The sequence below is a fragment of the Canis aureus genome, chromosome 35, assembly GCF_053574225.1.
Source record: "Canis aureus isolate CA01 chromosome 35, VMU_Caureus_v.1.0, whole genome shotgun sequence".
Lineage (NCBI taxonomy): Eukaryota > Metazoa > Chordata > Mammalia > Carnivora > Canidae > Canis > Canis aureus.
The window spans coordinates 24,999,247-25,018,355 of NC_135645.1; the positions used below are offsets into that span (position 1 = coordinate 24,999,247).

At 36.4% G+C, this 19,109-nt stretch overlaps 1 protein-coding gene and 1 long non-coding RNA gene across 11 annotated transcripts in view; one reads left to right on the top strand and one right to left on the bottom strand.

The window, feature by feature from the left end:
- Positions 1-19,109, bottom strand: part of COL8A1 (collagen type VIII alpha 1 chain) — a 143,726-nt gene that overhangs the window by 36,284 nt on the left and 88,333 nt on the right. The window contains exon 2 of the mRNA XM_077884170.1: positions 16,789-16,899. The gene's annotated coding sequence lies outside the window, so the exon portion shown is untranslated. The remainder of the gene's footprint in view (positions 1-16,788; positions 16,900-19,109) is intronic.
- The window catches only part of LOC144305387 (uncharacterized), a 99,472-nt gene that overhangs the window by 4,335 nt on the left and 76,028 nt on the right, over positions 1-19,109 (top strand). For all 10 annotated transcript variants that reach the window (XR_013372417.1, XR_013372415.1, XR_013372418.1 and 7 more), the window contains exons 2-7: positions 4-297; positions 10,152-10,284; positions 10,681-10,756; positions 11,689-11,803; positions 14,728-14,774; positions 18,775-18,882. This is a non-coding gene — a long non-coding RNA (uncharacterized LOC144305387). The remainder of the gene's footprint in view (positions 1-3; positions 298-10,151; positions 10,285-10,680; positions 10,757-11,688; positions 11,804-14,727; positions 14,775-18,774; positions 18,883-19,109) is intronic.

Here is a 19,109-nt window from a genome sequence, read left to right on the forward strand (position 1 = left end):
TAGGTGCCTGAAGCCAAGCTTATCGCAGAGAGGAGAGTACCCCTTCCTTCTCCCCTCAGAGTTCCTGGGGGAAAGTTCCAGGTGCGTACTTGGCATGGTGGCGTTCCTGGCAGGCACACAACTGCCAACTATTCCTGACCCGGTAGTTCCAACTTCAGCACCAGTGGCCAATTTATTCCTCTAGCACGCACCAGGAGGTGGACGCTAGCAATTGCTAGTGTAGAAGAAACTTAGCCTCAAAAATCAGATTCTTTCCATGTGGATTTCTGTCCTGAGGATCAAATGGGGAGTCCTTTGGTAAGTCCATCTCAGCCTCCCTGTTGATAATCATTGTGGCCTCTGGCAAATCACTGAATCTCAGTAAGCCTCAGTTTCTTTGTGGGTACCATGACATTAATAAGATACCTCAGGGGGTTATTGTGAGATTGCCAGCACGGTGCCTGCTTCACAACAGATGCTTCTTGAAATATTTCAGATCCTCTTCCAAATAACATGGTATTTTAAAATTTGGTATACATTTCCATCAAATGCATATTGTTTCTTTTTTAATTTAGTAAAATTAATATGCAAATAAATTTAAAATTAAATTATTTTAAATAAATTTAAATGATTTCAAAAACAAGTGTCTACTTGTACCCCTCCCCAAGTTTATTCATTCATTGTCTCTACCTCATGTAGGATGTATAGTGTGGAGAGTAAATCTAGGAGGAGGGCCAAAATGAAACTGGAGGATGTTGTTTGATTATTTTCTGCCTGTCTTCCAAGGATCTCCTGAGTTAAAAATGCATCTGGCTTCCATTTCCTGCAGAATTTTGCTTATTTGAAATGTTCAAGAAATCAATTGATCCGACTTCAAACAGACTAGGTTTTGCTGGCTGTGTAAAAACCCAAACCTCCACTTGTGTCACTCCCAAGTCTGGACTTCACAAACAGCCAGTTCCTTTCGTACCTTAGTAAAGGACTTCTTTTTGGCTGCTTACCCTTTGTGCTGAGAGCCAAGTGTCAGGCTGGGAATTGAGGCAATAAATCTCTGTGATTCCTCATATTTGGAATTTCTCCTGTTGCTCCTGATAAGGAAATGACAGAGTCTCTCAGCTATATGCATGAACCTCAGAGAAATTTGTAATCCAAATCATGTTTTGCTCACAAAATGGAAAGCAAAATGTGCTAAACCTGGCTTTGAGTTAACCCAGATGGTTTTGAGAGCTTGGGTAGTGAGCATAGAAATCATCTTTGCTTTTGACTGGATTGCACTTGGAAATTTTTAAAATGAAAATAAATTCCTCTTTATCTTTTAAAATATTTTGATTAAATCTTTCTTAATTATGAGGGAGAGGGTAGTGGCAACAAAATTTGTCCTAGGTGAAGTCTTTGTAAAGGATCTTCACCTTTCTGTAGTAAGAATAGACTTCACTGCTGGTCCTATTGCTTCCTCCACCCCCTGCCCATATCTAAGTACTTCTAAGTTTCATACTAAGCCTCAATGACTGGTGGAAATGAATGTGATTTGGGATCAGCAATTCTTCAAAAATGGAAAGTTTTTCCCAAGACTTATCCACATTCTCTGAGATGACTACTGGAGCCAGCCCAGGTCTGGCTAACTCCCGGCATGATCATAGCAAAAGGATATTCCCAAAATTTAAAAAAAGAAAAACTATTTTTTTTAAGTTTCTAGTTGCTTTTGAGCATGTTCTATCCAACAACTTCACCGACAACATTCACTCTCTGGCATTTTAGTAGAAGTGGTAAAAATTTTACTTGGAACAAAAAGCTTCATTCAGCAGCAATCCCTCAGCTCTAGCTCTTCTTTGCCGGAGACCCACACCATACTCAAAGAGGAGATTGTTTTGGTCATCTGCGGTCAGAACCCTGCACAGGCTTGGCTAGCATTGATATGAGGTCAACTAGCAAGTGACTCCTTTCAAAGAACTATGGTTTTGAGCCATACTGTATGAGGAACTCATTGAAAATGAGTTTCTTCCTCAGGACTATGGTTTTGTGCCATACTGTATGAGGAACTCATTGAAAATGAGTTTCTTCCTCTCTACTTAGTCTACAGTCAGTTCCTAATTTGGATTTTGTTGGCACAGGGTAAAATCAATGATTCTGACACATTTGCCATTTGGAATGAATTGGTATATCCATTCTTTTTACCATCGAGGTGATTGGCTTGAGTTTCACTGATTTAACTAACTCTTTTAGTGTCAGGCAGATAAAGGTTTCTGAACTAGTAAAGCCAAGTCATTGTGTGGCTAATAAAAACAGGTTAATCTAAAAAATATCATGTACAATTCATTTTGGAATGTATTTTCTACTTAAGTTTGCACATGAGGGGGTCTAATGTCCTAAGAGTTCATTTCAAACAAAATATTTGAAGCCATAGAGTGAGAAATCTATCCAAACTTTCCATTTTCACCCTTACTTAGTTTTTACTTTTCCTCATGTCCATGCTATGACTTGGGACAGGAGAGATTAGGGAATTATTTTGCAGACATTTTGGGGTTAGAATTCTTTCTTTTGCTTTTTGCACTTATTATGATAAAATTTGGAAGCTCTGAGAGAACTAAGGAGCTATATAGCAAACACAATTCCTTTATTTTGGATTTATTATATTATTTCTTTGGTGTCTACTGTATATTAGGCATTAGAGATGCAGTGACAAAGAATTGCCTGTAAGATTCTTGTTTTCATGGTGCTTGTATTTCAGTGGAGGCAGCCAGATAATAAGCCAAACCAGATCATTTTAGATAGAGGCAAGGACTAGAGAGAAAAGGAACAAGATCTTGTGATTGGATGGGAGTGGGATTGATGCAACTTTAAATAGGCAGTCGAGGGAGGGGGGTCTTCTGAGAAGGTGGAAGCTGAATATAATGAAGGATCCAGCCATGTGACCCTGGACAGTGGCAGGAAGAATGCCTAGCAAGTGTCAAAGCTAATTGTAGTCTCTATATGTGAGAGTGAAATGAGTTAATATGTGTAGAATGCTAAGAACAGTGCCTGGCATCCATAAATGCTGACTGCTTTTCATTTATTAAACAATTCATTGAATACCTACCAGGTGCCAGTGTCAGTGCTAGGTGCAAGGAATTAAGAGTTGCATGGAGACAGTTGCAACTCCAAGGCCTTCACTTCAGACTGGTTCAGTGATTCTCAAACAATATGGTTTACAGATCATCCACATCTTACTCACTGGCATTCCCTTTTTCCAGTCCTCTCCCCAACAGACTCTAACTAGAAAGGCTTGGGGACTGAACCAGAAATCCACATTTTCTACAAGCTTGCTCCAGTTGATTCTTAGGCCCATTAAAAGTAGAGAACCATGTCCTAACGGATGGACTGTGACCAACTCGAGGTTCCCTTTAATACAGCATGTGTTATAGCATCAAGTATAACCAATTGTCCCATTTCAAGGAGTAACTCTTAATATGCAAGAGTAGCTTTGCCCAGTTTATGGAGCCATAAATACCATGGAATTATATTTCACAATTAACATTCTGTCATGGTTAGGACTAACTTCTTTGTTGATCTTGAGCTGGCTGAGGATGTTGTGTGTTTTGGATAAATCTGCTTTTTGGCGATGGCTTGGAAAGTTTGCCTGACACTCTTAAGTGTCATTTAAAACCTGCCAAAAAAAATGGCTTTTACCTTTTAGGAAGAATGTGCCAGCCAATGTTTGCCAAAGGCTCTTGTATCCTGGAAGAAATTCTACTTGTAAGTAAGTTTGCCTAACTGAAATTCCTCCTGTGGGCTCCTCCCTGTACCTATTTTTAAAGTGTAATGTCATGAAAAAGGGAGATGGGAAAGTTTTATTTTATCATCTCTCCTTGGTTTTCTACTAGAATGTATCCTATTCATTTTCTCACTTTATAATGGCTTCTATACATTTCTAAAAGGTCTTAGATAGAAGGATCTCAAAGAATATTTGATATAAGAACAGATTCATGCTCATTTACTTGAGACTGAGTGCTAACAGTCTCTTACACCCGTACTGGACCCCAGGCCAGTTTAGCTGTGTAGGTGAGGCTTCCAGTACTTTTCCTAAAGAAGCCTTGGTCTGGGAATGGATGTATCCCATTTAGCTCCATTTTAAGTTCTTATTTTCCCCCCTTTACTCATTTCCATCCGTAGCTATTCAACAGCTATGGCCAGATAGAATGATGACAATGGAAAAAAGGCTGCCCCTGAGGATGAGGTCAAAAGTGGTAGGGGTGAATGAACTGATGTAAGCTTAAGGCAAATTTGAATCTCAGACATGGATCTGAGAATCTTAGAATTGAGAGGGTGATAGAAAAACAAACAAACAAACAAGTTTTAGGGCCGCATTCAGTTATTCAGATTTTTTATTTAACTCTTCAGGTTGGTAATCCTCCTCACCAAGAGTATGGAGAATGGGTAGAAAATGTAGATGATGATGATAATAATAATAATAATAATAAATAAAAAAGAAAATGTAGACCACATAAAAATCAATGAAAGATCAAGATCCACTAATACCCAGTCAATGTCTGTGAATGATATCAATAAGTAGGGCAGTGACAGCTCAACTATGACACCAGAGAAATAGTATATTTATTAGACAAGTCCTGTTCCTTCAGAGAGAAACTTTTCTTGTTATTTTGATTAGGTTTCACCCAATAATATGGCTTTTTTTTTACACAAATAGAAAAGATTCATTTCCTTTCTTAGATTTAATCATTTATTCAGGCTTTTATGTATTTATACATGCAGTGAAGATTTACTCGGTCGGTGCTCAGTGTGTGCCAAGTACAGTTCTAATTGCTGGGGACGCAATAATAAAGAAGACAGAAAGGTCCCTGTCTTTACAGTTTATACACCATTAAATTTCATTTATTATATTTCTTCTACAAAAATAATCATAGCTAGTTACTATCCATCAGACAAGTGAAAATGTTGAAAGGAGCTGTTCTCTGTGTAAATGGAGACCTGACAAAATGACTATAGTTCTAATTTCCTTGGAATTTGGTGTCCTTTTAGTGTTCTCTGAATATGAATCAAATAATTTCTGTGTCCATTTAAAAACTCCTGTTTACTCAGTTTTGGCTCCATCCCAGACTTACTGGTGATTTTGGCTAAGTCTTTGAACTCCAAAAGTGTTTTCTTGCTCTTATCAATCATGCATGGGTGATGTGATGGCACTGTCCCCAAACTCTGAGGCCAATCACAGTACAACATAGCTGCCTGACCCAGTTCAAGACTGTGGTTCCCACAAAGGGGCCACTGGCTCACAAACCCAGCACATTTCTTCCCTGATTCCACTGTAACATTTCTTTCTCAAGAGTATAAACCTCAGGCCGATATTTAACATTCCTTTGAACTGAACCGTAGATTTGTACCTTGTACTTCTTGAGAGCCTGGAGAGCTATGCTTCCATTATTCATATTTATAAACATGTCGTAAACAGAAGGCATAGTTTTATAATTCTCTAGTCACGGGTCTTTGAAACTATTTGACAAAAGAACATTTAGAAACATCACACCAGCTGAGGCTGATCGTCTGGCTCAGAATTCTGTGGGTGGGATTCCACATGATAGCAGAGTATACTCGTTGGTATACATGGCTCATTCTTTAAAAAGTGGAAATGTAGCTTAAAGATTCTTGAATTTAAAAATTCTGAAATTAGACTAATTAATACAATGAGAGGGTGAGAGGGTTACAAGTTTTGGAAAATGATGCTACTACTTATCCAGTTGCTTAGGCTCAAAGTTTCAGAGACATTCTTTTTTTTTTTTTTTCCGCATCAAACATTGAGAGGTTATGCAGCCCTTTTTCAGATTTATATTTATTTTGATAAATGCATAATAACATTCCAGATTTAAGTTTTGAGGTAAGCTATGATTACATGACATTGCATGACTCACAAAAGATAACGTTGAAAAACTAATTTTATTTCTCTAAAAAATAGTTTCTCAGAGTTATTGCAGTTTTTAAAGTCTGATATTATTTGGGTAGCAACAATGCTTTTCCCCCCCTTCCTTTCCTCTCTTTTCTGTTTTTTTTTTTTGTTTTTTTTTTTTTTTTTGTAGTAAGAACAGGTAACATGGGAACTACCTTCTTAATCAGTTTTTAAGTGTATGGTACAGTATTAGCAATAAGCACAATGTCAAATGGCAGATCTTGGGAACTTAGTCATCTTGTACAACTGACACTTTATATGCACTTAATAGCAACTCTCCATTCCCCCTCACCCCCACCGTCCCTGGCAACAACCATTCTATTTCTGCTTCTATGAACTGGACTATTTTAGATAACTAGGAACTGTTCTTGATATGTCCTTTTCTCACACAGCCAATGCATCAGCAAGTTTCAGGACCTTTCCAAAGACATGCATTTTGAGCCACTATTACTAAGGCACCATCATGTTTTTCCTGGATCATTGTTTTAGTCCCTTACTGGGACTGGGAGGAGGAGGCCCAGCCTCCACTCTCACCCCCCGTCTGGTCTGATCTGCCTGGAGAAACCAGACCGATGATTTAAAGACGTAGACGGGGCCCTATCAAAACCATCTCATGTCACCCTACTGAAGATCCTAGGAACTCTGAGTTGCCTCATAGCCTGTAAGGCATGCATACTATGGTACTGGCCTCTTCGCAGACACCATCTTGTTAGTCATCGTGCTCCAGCCAGTGGTCTCCTTGCTATTCTGGAACAGGCTTGGCTGGCTCCCAACCCTAGGACTTTCTGCTTGCTTCTCTCTCTGCATGAACTCCCTCCCACATATCTGCACAAACTCACCTTCTTTGGACTTCTGATCAGATGTCATCTCCTCAGAGAGGTCTGCCTGGATCTCCTGATTCAAAACAATGCTTGCAACTCCCCTGGTAATGGTCTTCCTTCATTACCAGACACAGTATTACATATTTATTTGTTTTCTTGTTTATTGTTTTCTCTTCAACTAGATAGAATGTAAGCTCTGAACTTGGAATGTCATTTCTGACGCCATTCGTTGCTAAATCCCCTAAACTTAGAATGGTGCCAGGCACGTAGTAGATTCTCAACAAACATGTGTTTGTAATACTTTTTACTATGCTTAAGGTCTAATTAATCTTTTACCTCTAATCATATTTATACAAGGGACTTATTTTTAATTCAGAGTATCAGAGGGTAGTCACCTTGTGTCAAGATTTTATTGTTGAAAGAAACTATAATTGTGGGGCAAGCATAGATCTAATAATTGGGATATGGACCTTCAACTATTCACTTATTTCTTTGAAGTTGATTTAAAAAATCTGTGCTTCAATTTCCCTTATTTCTCAAATAAGTTTGTGATAATAAAATTTATCTAACTTGATTTTGAGTTTGCTGTGATGATTAAATATATGTAAGTACTTGGAATGACATAAAAATTTACTAAAGTGAGATAGTGATATTTTATTCTACTCTATTTTAATTATTATCCTTTATTTCTATAGCTCTGTCCACATGTTTATTTTCCTTCTTTATAGAGAATATTTATATCAGCAGATCTTAGCATATTATAAATACACAATACAAAGAAACCACTAGTACTTTATTTTGGTAACCATTCTGTAGTGTTTGGTTTATTGAGGTAAGAAATAGTTTAGTAACAGAAGTCTTAGATAAGAAGCCAAAAGAATTAGCAAGGACTGGGCTTTTAAATCCAAGCAAATCTCTGATAAAAGTATGAAGTGAAGGAGGTTGAACTTCAATTCCACCAGCAAAGATGTGAATTTTCTGCAGAAGCCCTTTGGTGAGGACTCCTGGGAGTCTGGAACTGGCAGGAGTGCACAGTTCAGGTGCACAGGCCAAGTCCAGCATCCAGGAAGACAAGGGAAATGTAAATCTCCCTGAGTGAGCTCTTCACTCCACTGCAAATGCCATGAGTATTATTTACTGCGCTTCTAGACAATAGACCAGAAAATCAAATCCTCTGTCCTGGCTCTTCTCCCACATGTAGGACCATTTAAGACAAACCAATATGAATACTGCCCATCATCTCTGCATTTGCTCTTGGGATCACATACACTGGATAACTCTAAAATTCAATCTGATTGTAAAGAATTCTCAATGCAAATTACATTCTAATTTTATTTCTACTGTATGAAAGTGGAGCCCAGAAACGTTAAGCAAGTTGTCCAAAGTTGCAGAACAAGTTGGAAGTTGATTTCAAGTTGTTGCTCTTTTTTGTTGCATTACAGTGACTTTGTGTAGATAGAAGCATGTCTTTATGTACACGTATTGATTTCATTTGGAAGAATCAGAAAAAACTCATTGCTTCAGTATGTATTTTATGAGATTTTTTTTCAGATACTGACCTGGGACCTGATAACTATTTATAGGTAATAATTGTTTTGGTGACTATTTTAAATTGTCAATATGAGAGAGGCTGGCTAGACTAATCCCTTTCCAGGAGCTGTCTAGGTTCAATTCCAGCTGTATCACTTTACTGGTTGCACAACCTCAGTCAAGTTTCTTAAATCTTTTTTTTTGTACATTGCAGTTATATTCCCTTTCTGGTAAAATGGGGATAATAATTGCATCTATCTCATTGGGTTGCTGTGTATAACTGAACATATAAAAAGTATTAGCTCTGTGCCTCATGCATAGTGCTATATATATATTTATTTTTAGAGCACCTAGATACAAATGAAGACAACCAGAGCACGTTAGAGTTTATTCTTAGGGTTCTCATCTTGAACATAATTTTGTAAAAAAAAAAAAAAAGAAAGAAAGAAAGAAAACAAACAAAAGAAAGAAAGAAAGAAAGAAAGAAAGAACAAATGAGCAGTGTCCAAAAGAAAGCACTTCATTGTAGTCTCTAGATGCAGTAATTCAAAACCATCACTAGATGGCAATTGTAATCCATTGTTACTTCAGCGGCAGTGGGTTTTAGTGGATGGGTCAAACCCTGGAATCTATTTTCTGTGCTCAGGCTGCCTCTTCCCCATGAGGTGGGCCTTTAACAGGACTGTTTGCCTTCTGTGGCCACTCTTAGGACCTACCCACAGGCTCCCAGTCCTGTGGCAACCTCACTGAAGCCTGGGTTTATCTGCCTCCATCCTTTTGTGAATTTGCATATCAGAAGTGCTCTTGGCCAGGGGACTACAGGACAGTGTCACAATCTTGTGTTAAGATTAATCAGTGAATCTCAAAATGCGATCCTTCCACTGGTAGCTTCAGCATCACCTGGGAACTTGTTAACATGCAAATAACTTGGTTCCCCTCTCAGACCTACTGCCCAGAAATAAGTGTTTTAACAAGGCCTCCTGGGATTCTGAGGTCTGCTAAAGTTTGAGAACCACTGAGAGGAACCAATGTTTAGCATCATATAAATGTTGGCAGTGGCAGATCCTCAGAGAATATTTTGCACAACCCGCTCATCTTGCTGAGAAGGAAACTGAGTCCAGGGAAGTTAAATGACTCACTGAAGACCACAGGGTAAGCTTGTGGCAGAGTCAGGTCACAGGGACTGCCAAGTTGCATCCCCCAGCTTTTCCCACCCTCATCCAATTTCCCCTTCAAAACTAAGACTACCAAGTACACATTCTAGCCTGATTCCTACTCATGAAGAGCGAAAAACAAAAAAAAACAAAACACCTTATCTTTTGTACAGGAGGCGGTTCATTCATTTCAATTGACCTTTCTGCAGGGATAAAAAATGGAATGTGATGCATTTTCAGTCCTAGGTGTGTGTGTATGTGTGCATGTGTGTCAGAAGTGAGGAGGATCAAGTAAAAAAAGAGTCACATCCTCAAATGCTAGGAAAGGCATATATGCAGGGCACCCTGGGAAACAGGTGAGCACAGTTAAGACAGGCAAAGGGATTAGAGAAGCTGTAATAGGAGGAAGCTTTAGAGCTGAACTTTGGGGGTTGGTATGGAGGAGTTCACTGGGAGAAGCAGGGAAAGGATATTCAAAAAGAAAGATCGGCATGTGCCAGGGCGTGGGGTCATGAACCAGTGTGGGGAACCACAAGAGTTTGGTCTGATGGAGAGGAAGTGTGCATGTGGAGGAATTACCATGTTATAAATAATAATGATATCACTATGACTACTAATAGCTGACACTTATTGAATACTATGCACCAAGTATTGCACTAAACATTTTATATCTACTGTTAATTTAATCCTTAAACAACTTTGTGAGAGTCTACTCTTATTCCTATTTTACAGGTGACAATTTTTATAGATGACAACAGAAATAATTTTCCTTAAAATCAAGTGTTACTATTTCTTAGATAGACATTGAACTGGGAAAAAGAGCCTTAAATACTTACTTGTCCCACAATGATCTCCATAATGCATAGTAAGTATATATTTTTGAAGTAAGAGGAATATGTGTTCAATAAATATAATTTTATTGTAAGCATATTTTTCATAAATGCATAAAATCAGGAGGATTTCGACAGCCTTTCTTTTTTAATTCATGGAATGAATGTCCCATTATTCTTTGGTCTATCAGAAACTGGAAGTAGCCAGTTTCTCATCATAATAGATGATTTGTGTCTGAAAAACGGCAAAGAAAGCTCATTCAATTATTTGACTCACTGAAGAAAGGAAGCTAAGTAATGAATGAGTGATCTGGTCTGAAATCATTGGCTTTGTTATATTTTTGGTTTTTACTGTATAAACATTCACTGTGAATGCACTTTTTACGTATTATATGGATATTAGTCAATATAGCATCTCTTCTTCCTTGCAGAGCAGTACCCACAACCAAACTAAAAACTCAAGTTGCAAAGTTCTTGGTAGGATTTGGAATACCTAGCTCTTTCTAGGTAAGCTTCCAGAAATTCCTGGATTCTTTGGGATATTTTTCAGTATTTTCACTTTTTACCTTAGAAATTAATTTTTCTGCTCAGTTTTCTCATATGCAAAATATTGGTATTTGATGAGATAATCTAGAAGGCTCCTTTCTGTGGATTTATGACTTAATGATTAAATGGCCCAAAGAACTCATTTCTGAGTTTTTTTGGTAGTAATATTTTAGTGTTATTTCCATAAAGGAGTTATCAAACCAAATATTCGTTCATGAATTTTTAATTGGGATGCCTAAAATACTCTACACTTCACTTTTTAGGATCACTTAGACCTTATCCAGTTCAAAGATGTGATTATATGATATAGTCCCACAAGACATTTTGTACATCTCCAGGGCTAAGAGCTAGGGCCAGTTTTAAGGAGACACCATTGGAAATGATGGATGGCCAATTTATTTCAAGGTGGAAGGGTTGCACTTTACATGATGATGTTCTTTTCTGATGGCTGCAATAACCATTTAGACCTTCAGGGCCCATATTATAACCTTGATCTTTCCACTTGTGTTCACAGCTGACGATAAATGACTTTCTCAAGAAAATCCAGAAAACCTAACCCTGTTTACCTTTCTTGTCTAGAGAATTTGAATAGTCCACAGGGTGCTTTATCTTGAACCAAAGGAAGGGCGATAATGCCCGAAAGGAGAACCTATAAAATGTATTCTTATTTCTAAATTTTGTGATTGAGAACAAAATTTGCATTTTACTCCTCTCAGACAGTTTTTGCCTTTCTCATTTATAGGTAGTTTTGGAGTCGATTACAAAAGTTTTTCTATTTACTTATTATAAAAGCAGTGCATGAAACTATTACAGAAAAGTGTAATAACACAGAGATGTCTAAGATTCTGCTACCCACAGTTGGCTATTTTCCTTTTCCTTTTTCTTTATTCTAGGTGATCAAGGACATTAAGGAACTGGCAACAAGTTCTACATTATATTTTAAACCTGCTTTTAAAAATTAATATATAATTAAATAATTTACACAATTTTTAATATCTACCTTCAAAGGTAACATACGATTATTATTGTATTAAAAATTATAAAACTCTTCAATTTTCACTGTTTTGTGATTTTCAGTGCCATTCTGATTTAAGTCCCTTTCTGTTTGTTTTCGTTCTCCTTTTTCCAGAAAATATTTAAAATTATTTCAGCCCACTTTCCTCCAAGTGGGTATATATAATATGTACAGGAAAACGCACCTCTGAAATTCATACCACACTGTTTTTGGGTTTCTGTTTTTTTGTTTTGTTTTGCCTTTTTAACATGAGACTTTTGCTTACAAACAACAGGCACATGTCGACACACTGGGAGAAGCATCATAAAGATTTCTGTCATAACATAAAGAAAAATATTGTACACAAAGAAAATAACAAAAAATTTTGTTGAAATCTTTAGAAAGTGAAGAGTAACTCCTCCTTCATATAGTCTTCTTTATAAGTATGTATTTTTCAAAAACATATTCATAAGCCTACCAGCTTTGAGGGCAGAGCTCTGGTCTTATTACCCAATATTCCTTCAGTGTCTAGAAGCTTCCTGATCCATTGTATTTGCTGGATAAACCCTTGTGGAGTTGAAATGAATAGAAATAGAATAGATTCCAAATGTTTTAGTATTTTGTGATAGGTTGCATTGTGATTTCTAATAGCATTGCAGTGAGAGGCAGCAGTGGTGAAGAGCTTAGCTTCTGTTCCCTGCTGCTAATTTTCAAATCCCCAAATGAAATAATCTTGATCTAACTCTCAGCATAGTGCTGAGTCCACATGATGCCAAATAGATATTAGCTTTAAATTATTTGAACTATTTTTTTGCTATATATATTTTTTTCTCCTAAGTGAAAACCCATTTTTTCCTGAGAACTTTCAGTTAGGTTTTTCAAAACAGGAATAAGCTCCTTCTTTAGAGGTTATATATAAAATGTCTTAAAGAGTTGGTAGGGGGAATAAAATAGGCCATATTTTATAATAAATTTGTATATAATTACTATTTTACATTGCCTGTATCACCTAATACTCTAATGTTTCATTCACTCATAATATTTAATGGGAATGTATTTTAAAATAAAGTGTGCTACAGAGTCATAAATATAATTTATAGTTCTTTCCATGGTACTTTTAGTCTAAGCCTTTCAAGCATTCAGCAAGTATAACATGACTGCTTTTAATGAGTGAACAATTTGCGGCATCAGCTAATGGAATCTGACATTTCCCCTGCATGCAGAAGGTGTATAAGAAGGACCAAACTGCAACTATGAATCTGCATTGCTCTCTGTTTAACAGAATCTTTGGAAATTTGTCTCAGCCACATCAAGACAGGTGCATACAGTTTTCACAGTGTGAAACAAACAATGTAAACAATGGAATCCCCTAGTCCTCTCTGCCCAAAACAAACAGTGTGAACCATTCAGACAATAGAAACAAAGAGAAATATAGATGACTTCACATTTTCTAGTAGCCACATTAAAAAAGTTAAAAGAAACAGGTGAGATTAATTTTAATGTTTTATTTAACTCAAGATATCCAGAACACTATCATCTTAATGTGCAATCAGTATAAGAGGTATTGAGATATTTTACATTCTTCTTTGTTTTCATTCAAAGTCTTAGAAGTCCCACATGTATCTTACATTCACAATACATCTCAACTGGGACTAGCCACATTTCAAGAGCTCAGTACCCCCTGTGGCTCATGGCTACCTTATTGGGCAGTGTTGCTCTATTGGTTTCAGCTCTGGAGGCACCAGAGGGTGGTGGTGTATAGAGGTGAGAAGACAAAGACCAGCTTGGAGTCATGTGTGCCTGTTCCTGGCTCTGACATCTGATATAGAAATGGCTGTGAACAAGTGATTTAGTGTCTCTGGGTCTCAAATTTCTACTCTCTGTAATGGTGGTTGTTAGTTAACTGCCATATTCCTCTTAGGAGGCTGGGCCGGGTGGGAGGGCAGGGGGCATGGGGAAAAAAGATTAAATAAGATATTGTATGTGTAAGTGCTCTACTAGATCATAAAGCACCATACATATGTAAGGCATTATTGCCCTTGTTATTGTAGATTTACTCTCAAGACTTGCCCAAGGCCACATTCCCAGTTGGTAGGAGAATCAAAGATAGAATCTGAGGCTTCTAACTTCCAGCCATCTGCTTCAACTAAAGGCTGTTCGTACCAAGCTAGCTTTAAAACAAAACAAAACAAAACAAAACAAAACAAAACAAAACAAAAAAAAAACCCTCCAAACCTTTCAATTAAAAAAAGAAATAAGGAAGAGGGTGTCAGTAACAACCATATTAAATAGTTAGGGTCTCCTTGACCACTGTTATATGTTCTGAAGTTAAAATTATACATATAGGATATTTATATACTTATATATCCAAATTACAACCATCAAGGATTGGACTTTATTGCTGTCATATAACATAAAACCCCACGTTCTTCAGTGTTTCAAACAACTTCTAAATTGAACTGTGGTTTCCCCATTCTATTTACCTCCAAATTATAGTACAAGAAAGCCCTTCTGCAGTGGGCTTGATTAATAAAACAGACATGGATCAATTCAGCAGGTTTTCCATGGCTATTTTCGGTTACAGATGTACCTCCTTAATTCCCATGTGTGAGAGACACCTCTCTAGTGTGAATCTAAGAGACACACTAATCTCTGAACAGAAAATTGGAATAATTCAGTTCAATCCATACTATTTAAGTGCTCATTGTGTATAAGGCACATTAGGCATTTTAATGAGCGAAAGGAGTTTATTTCCATGATAACTATCACTTCTAGATGTATGTTATTTAACTTGAAAAAAATATGGAATCTGTCTACCAAAATGTCTATGACATATGACTCAGCCATCTATATTTTCAGAAACTAAGAAAGATGACTAGAAGGGTAAATCAAGATTACTCAAAAATAATTTTAAAAGTTACATTCTTTACTTTTGAAGGTCACACGGAGGATTAGTTACCATGACCTATTTCCATTTTCCTAACTGTAAGTCTATCATGTTTTTCATATTTACAGTTTTTATTTTCTACATTCATTTCAAATGAATTTCTTCATAGAACTTTAAAGCCACACAAAATATCTAGAGCTTTATACTGTGTGAAATTAGGCACAAACTAAGTTCGTTTTCACTAGAAGAAACCCATTCAAAAAGTTCTTTATTCTTTCTTCTGTCAAAATTCCTTCATAAAATGACTTTCGGCTGGTTATTTTTATTAGAAAACTATCATATACAAGCTTTGGGCCTGCCTGAGTTGATGACCGTGTTGAATTAATGTAATTTTTATTTTCATTTGCTGAATCATTGCTGTTGACTATTGAATGAAATCTTTTTTTTTGAGTAACCTTCACGTTTTATTGCTTTTGCACCCTAGTTTAAAAACAAAGCTTAATTTTTTAAAAGTCCAGTAAAATGTATTTTTGATATTTCCACCATAACTTTACAAGTAGTTCCTCTCCTCTACCCTATAATAACCACCTCCTGCATTTTTATGATTTAGTTTAACATTATTATTGCAATTTTTTACTGGGTGAGCCCATCAATGTCCTTGGCAGCAAGATTTTGTTACAAGAAATCCAGAAGCTAAGCCTGTAGTTGATTGCGACAATTATAAAATTTCTCTGGATTGAGTTCAGAGCCTTATCCTGACATTATGAATGTGACAGAGTCATACCTCCTTCATCAGCTTTTCCAAAATACACGATTGGTTTGAGTCCTATAAGCTGTTGCTTAAAAGGACATCTATTTTTTATTCAATGGTTTTGCATTATAAATATTTCATTTGATTAACATCTGGCTTTGATGGAATCCAGCCAAAACAATTAGAGGTACCTGTCGTAAAAATGTGATACTTCAGGAAAATTACTAATGTATTTGCATTTGCATTCAAAAACTCTGAATGAATTCATTTAAGACAGGATGTGGTCATGTGGCATTAGCTGTAGGGCCCAATGCTACACTTTTCTTTTTGTTCAAGTGCACCTTGAGTGAGAATGTAAAAATCTGAGGAATCTTAACTATTCATTCTTCAAATTACTAAATAAAACGAAATTGACTATGAAAAGCCATTGTACTATCCATATTAGGAAATATGGAGTTGGGTGTCCAAAAGTCACACTTAAGACCAGGCAGTGGTAATAAGCAGAGGATGGCTGCAAATACTATGAGATAATGTCTACTCGTCAGAAATAATGGTGAGGATTTTTTTTTTCCAATCAAAGTTCAAAAATTAATGATGTACTTTATATTTTAATTGCTTTGACTAAGAGATCAGTTAAAGAATTATTGGCATGCTGTTGTTTTTTAATTGTGGATATATTCAATATTGCGAATGTATAGAACTGTATTTGTTATATTATGCTCTGTTTCAAACATCCTAGATTGCCATTAGGAAAATTCAGTACATGTCACCAGTCATCTGAAAGGGATCATTTCTTCATTACAGCTCATAACTTAAAACTATAAAGTATCAACCAGAAAAAATAAAAAGACACAAAACGTGGTCCAATTAAGAGAAACTTGATAATGGCATAAAAGCACATACAGACATGACTGGGAGATGATAAGATTATTTCAATTTTCCCATTTGCACTGGAATTATTTATTTTACAAATCTCCAGATCTTTTATTACTTAAAACCCTCTGCTGAATCATGAAAAGAAGCTTAAGTTAGCAATTTTCCTCTGCAAAACCTAGCTGCTAGCATCTGGTGAACACTTGGATACCTAGTCGGGTCCTATGGAAATAATTATTTTAAGACTATTCAACATGCCTGGGCTTAAAAATCAGCTAGAATCACACTCTGCACATGTATTGTACCCTGGGGGATTTTAAAACCTGGCATTAGCCATGGTCTCAAGGCTTTTGCAGCAGTGAAGATGGGGATGGGACACAGGACCTGCAGGCAAGCCGGATACCTCTGTGCCAACCGTCCCCCATGCTCTGGGACCGACCACCCAGGGCTGGCCCGCTGCACCACCCTCCATTGTTTCTCACACTTACATTTAGACTTGGCTGGCCAAGAACTGGTGTCCTTGCTTATGCCTTCCTGTGGCACACCTGGAGCTGGTTTCTGTCTCTGCACCAGATGCTGTTACACTTCCAGAACAGCTTCTGAGATAGAAAAAAGAGGATACTTTGACTCAATTGGAAGACAACAAGAAAGCTGAATTATCATCAAAGTATATTATTTTGGGATCAAAGGAGAAATCGTATAATAGAAATGCATAAATACATACTTCAATTAAAAAAATGCTATTATTGACCAAAACGTAAGTGCACGTTTAGGAGATATTAGAGATCCTTGTATACTGTTTAGGAGAGAATAATCTTTTTGTGTTTCTACATATGCAAATATGCACTTATTTGTTTTAACACACATGCTATAGAGAGTTTTTGTCTAGATAATCTATTGTTCATCTTTATTCCTTTTCATGGATATTATTATGTGTTGTCATTAAATTATTTCTCATTAACACAGATTTGAGGTAATTTAGAAAGGATTTGGCATTAGCTACAGAGGAAGCAAATTTTTGAAGAAATAATGCCTAGGGGAGAAAAGTTAGACTTATTTAAGAAGAGTAAACTTTCCCAGCAACATATTTCCATCTAATTTGCATACATCAGTATTTGAGTTAGAAATTATTCCTTGTTATTTATCAAGTCAGATCTGATAGAACTTTAATTTGGCAACACTTTTAGGTTTTCATTTGAGCTTTGGATATAATTTAATTAAATATATTTTATAAATCATCTGTAATTTGGACTTTTTACAAATCATATGGGATTTCTCTCCACTTAACTTCAAATTTCAGAAATGTAACTGTGCTTTGGATAATAGAGACTCTCTAAGTTATTTTGGTATATTTCATAGACATTTGGTTAGGAAATATTCTCTACATTTGTTGCTCAAAAATTATTTAAATAGGAATAACTTCAGACATTCAAATAAATAAAAAGATTTAAAATCCATGATTGATTGATTAAGAAGTAGGTGTAGAATCAGGTATCCAATTTAGATTTTCTGCAATGCGATATAAGTGATATATTCTAGAGCAGTAATATTCAGTAAAACTTTCTGTGAAAATGGAAATGTTACATAGTCCACTATTCAATCTGTTAGCCACTGGCCACATAAGATTATTGAATTCTTGAAAGGTGGCTAGTATGAGTGAGGAACTGAGGTTTTAGTTTTATTTCATTTTAATAAATTTAAATTTAAATATCTACTTGTGGCTAGTGGAGAGTAGAGATCTAGAGTTTTTCTGTATTCTGCATTTAACATGAAACGAAGAAGTACTTGAATGTCTTCTAGTTGCTTAAATGTCTGTAAAACACAAGTGTCCCCAAAACACAAGGCCCGAGCTTGAATATGTGTGCACAGGCCTGATGGCTGGATATACCAACACTCTGAACTTTGGCTTAACTTGTGAATTCTCAGGCATAAATATAGTTTGAGATCACCATAGGTGATTTGAGAACCTTTTGTCTCTAGAAAGCCATGGGATCCCAAATGATCTCTAATAATTAAGTTCAATGATGGTAAATGGACTCAGGGGTTTGACTCTTCCAGTTCATTCCTCGTATGGTGTGACTGGCATTTAGTAAGACGAAGTAAGATGAAGGAGATACTGCACAAACAGCTGCCTCCATGAAAAAAGAGCCTCTTCAGATTCAGACTGGACAGGAGAAACAGGCTGATAAATACTGCTGGGCTTATGCCCAAATTTTTCTTCAACAAATACTGAGCACTGCTATGTGCGAGGCACAATGCATAAATGTTGGGGAAAAAAGTACAGACCCCTGCCCTCATGGTGGTTAACTGAATCAGACAATACAACTTTTTCCAATGTCTTCTTCCAAAATTCATTCTTTCCAGCATGTGGTGAAAATAAAATAGAAGAAAGATACACAGGATAGCTAGAAATGCTGAGGATTGCTATCATGTGTGTGTCATACATCTTACTCATTTTACGACTCTCTGCATAGCTTTCACGGTTCCGCACCCAGATAGATGACAAAATCAGTTTTTGAAATGCAACACTGGAAGCAGAGAAAATAACTGAAAAGACCCCAATGACATTCTTAGAACAGGAGGTGAGTATCATCATTTAGTATTTATTGAGTGTTTATAACATGTTTTAAATGAGTTCTTTCCTATTAGCCAGAAGAATGTCCTTTAAAATAACTGCTACTTTTTTTGTTGCTGTTATGGGATGATGCTTTTTTTTTCTTTGCCAATTAAGACACTGTAAGAGAGAGTGCTACAATCACCACTTAAAAAATAAATCAATTATTCAATATTCAAATATAATCGCAAGACC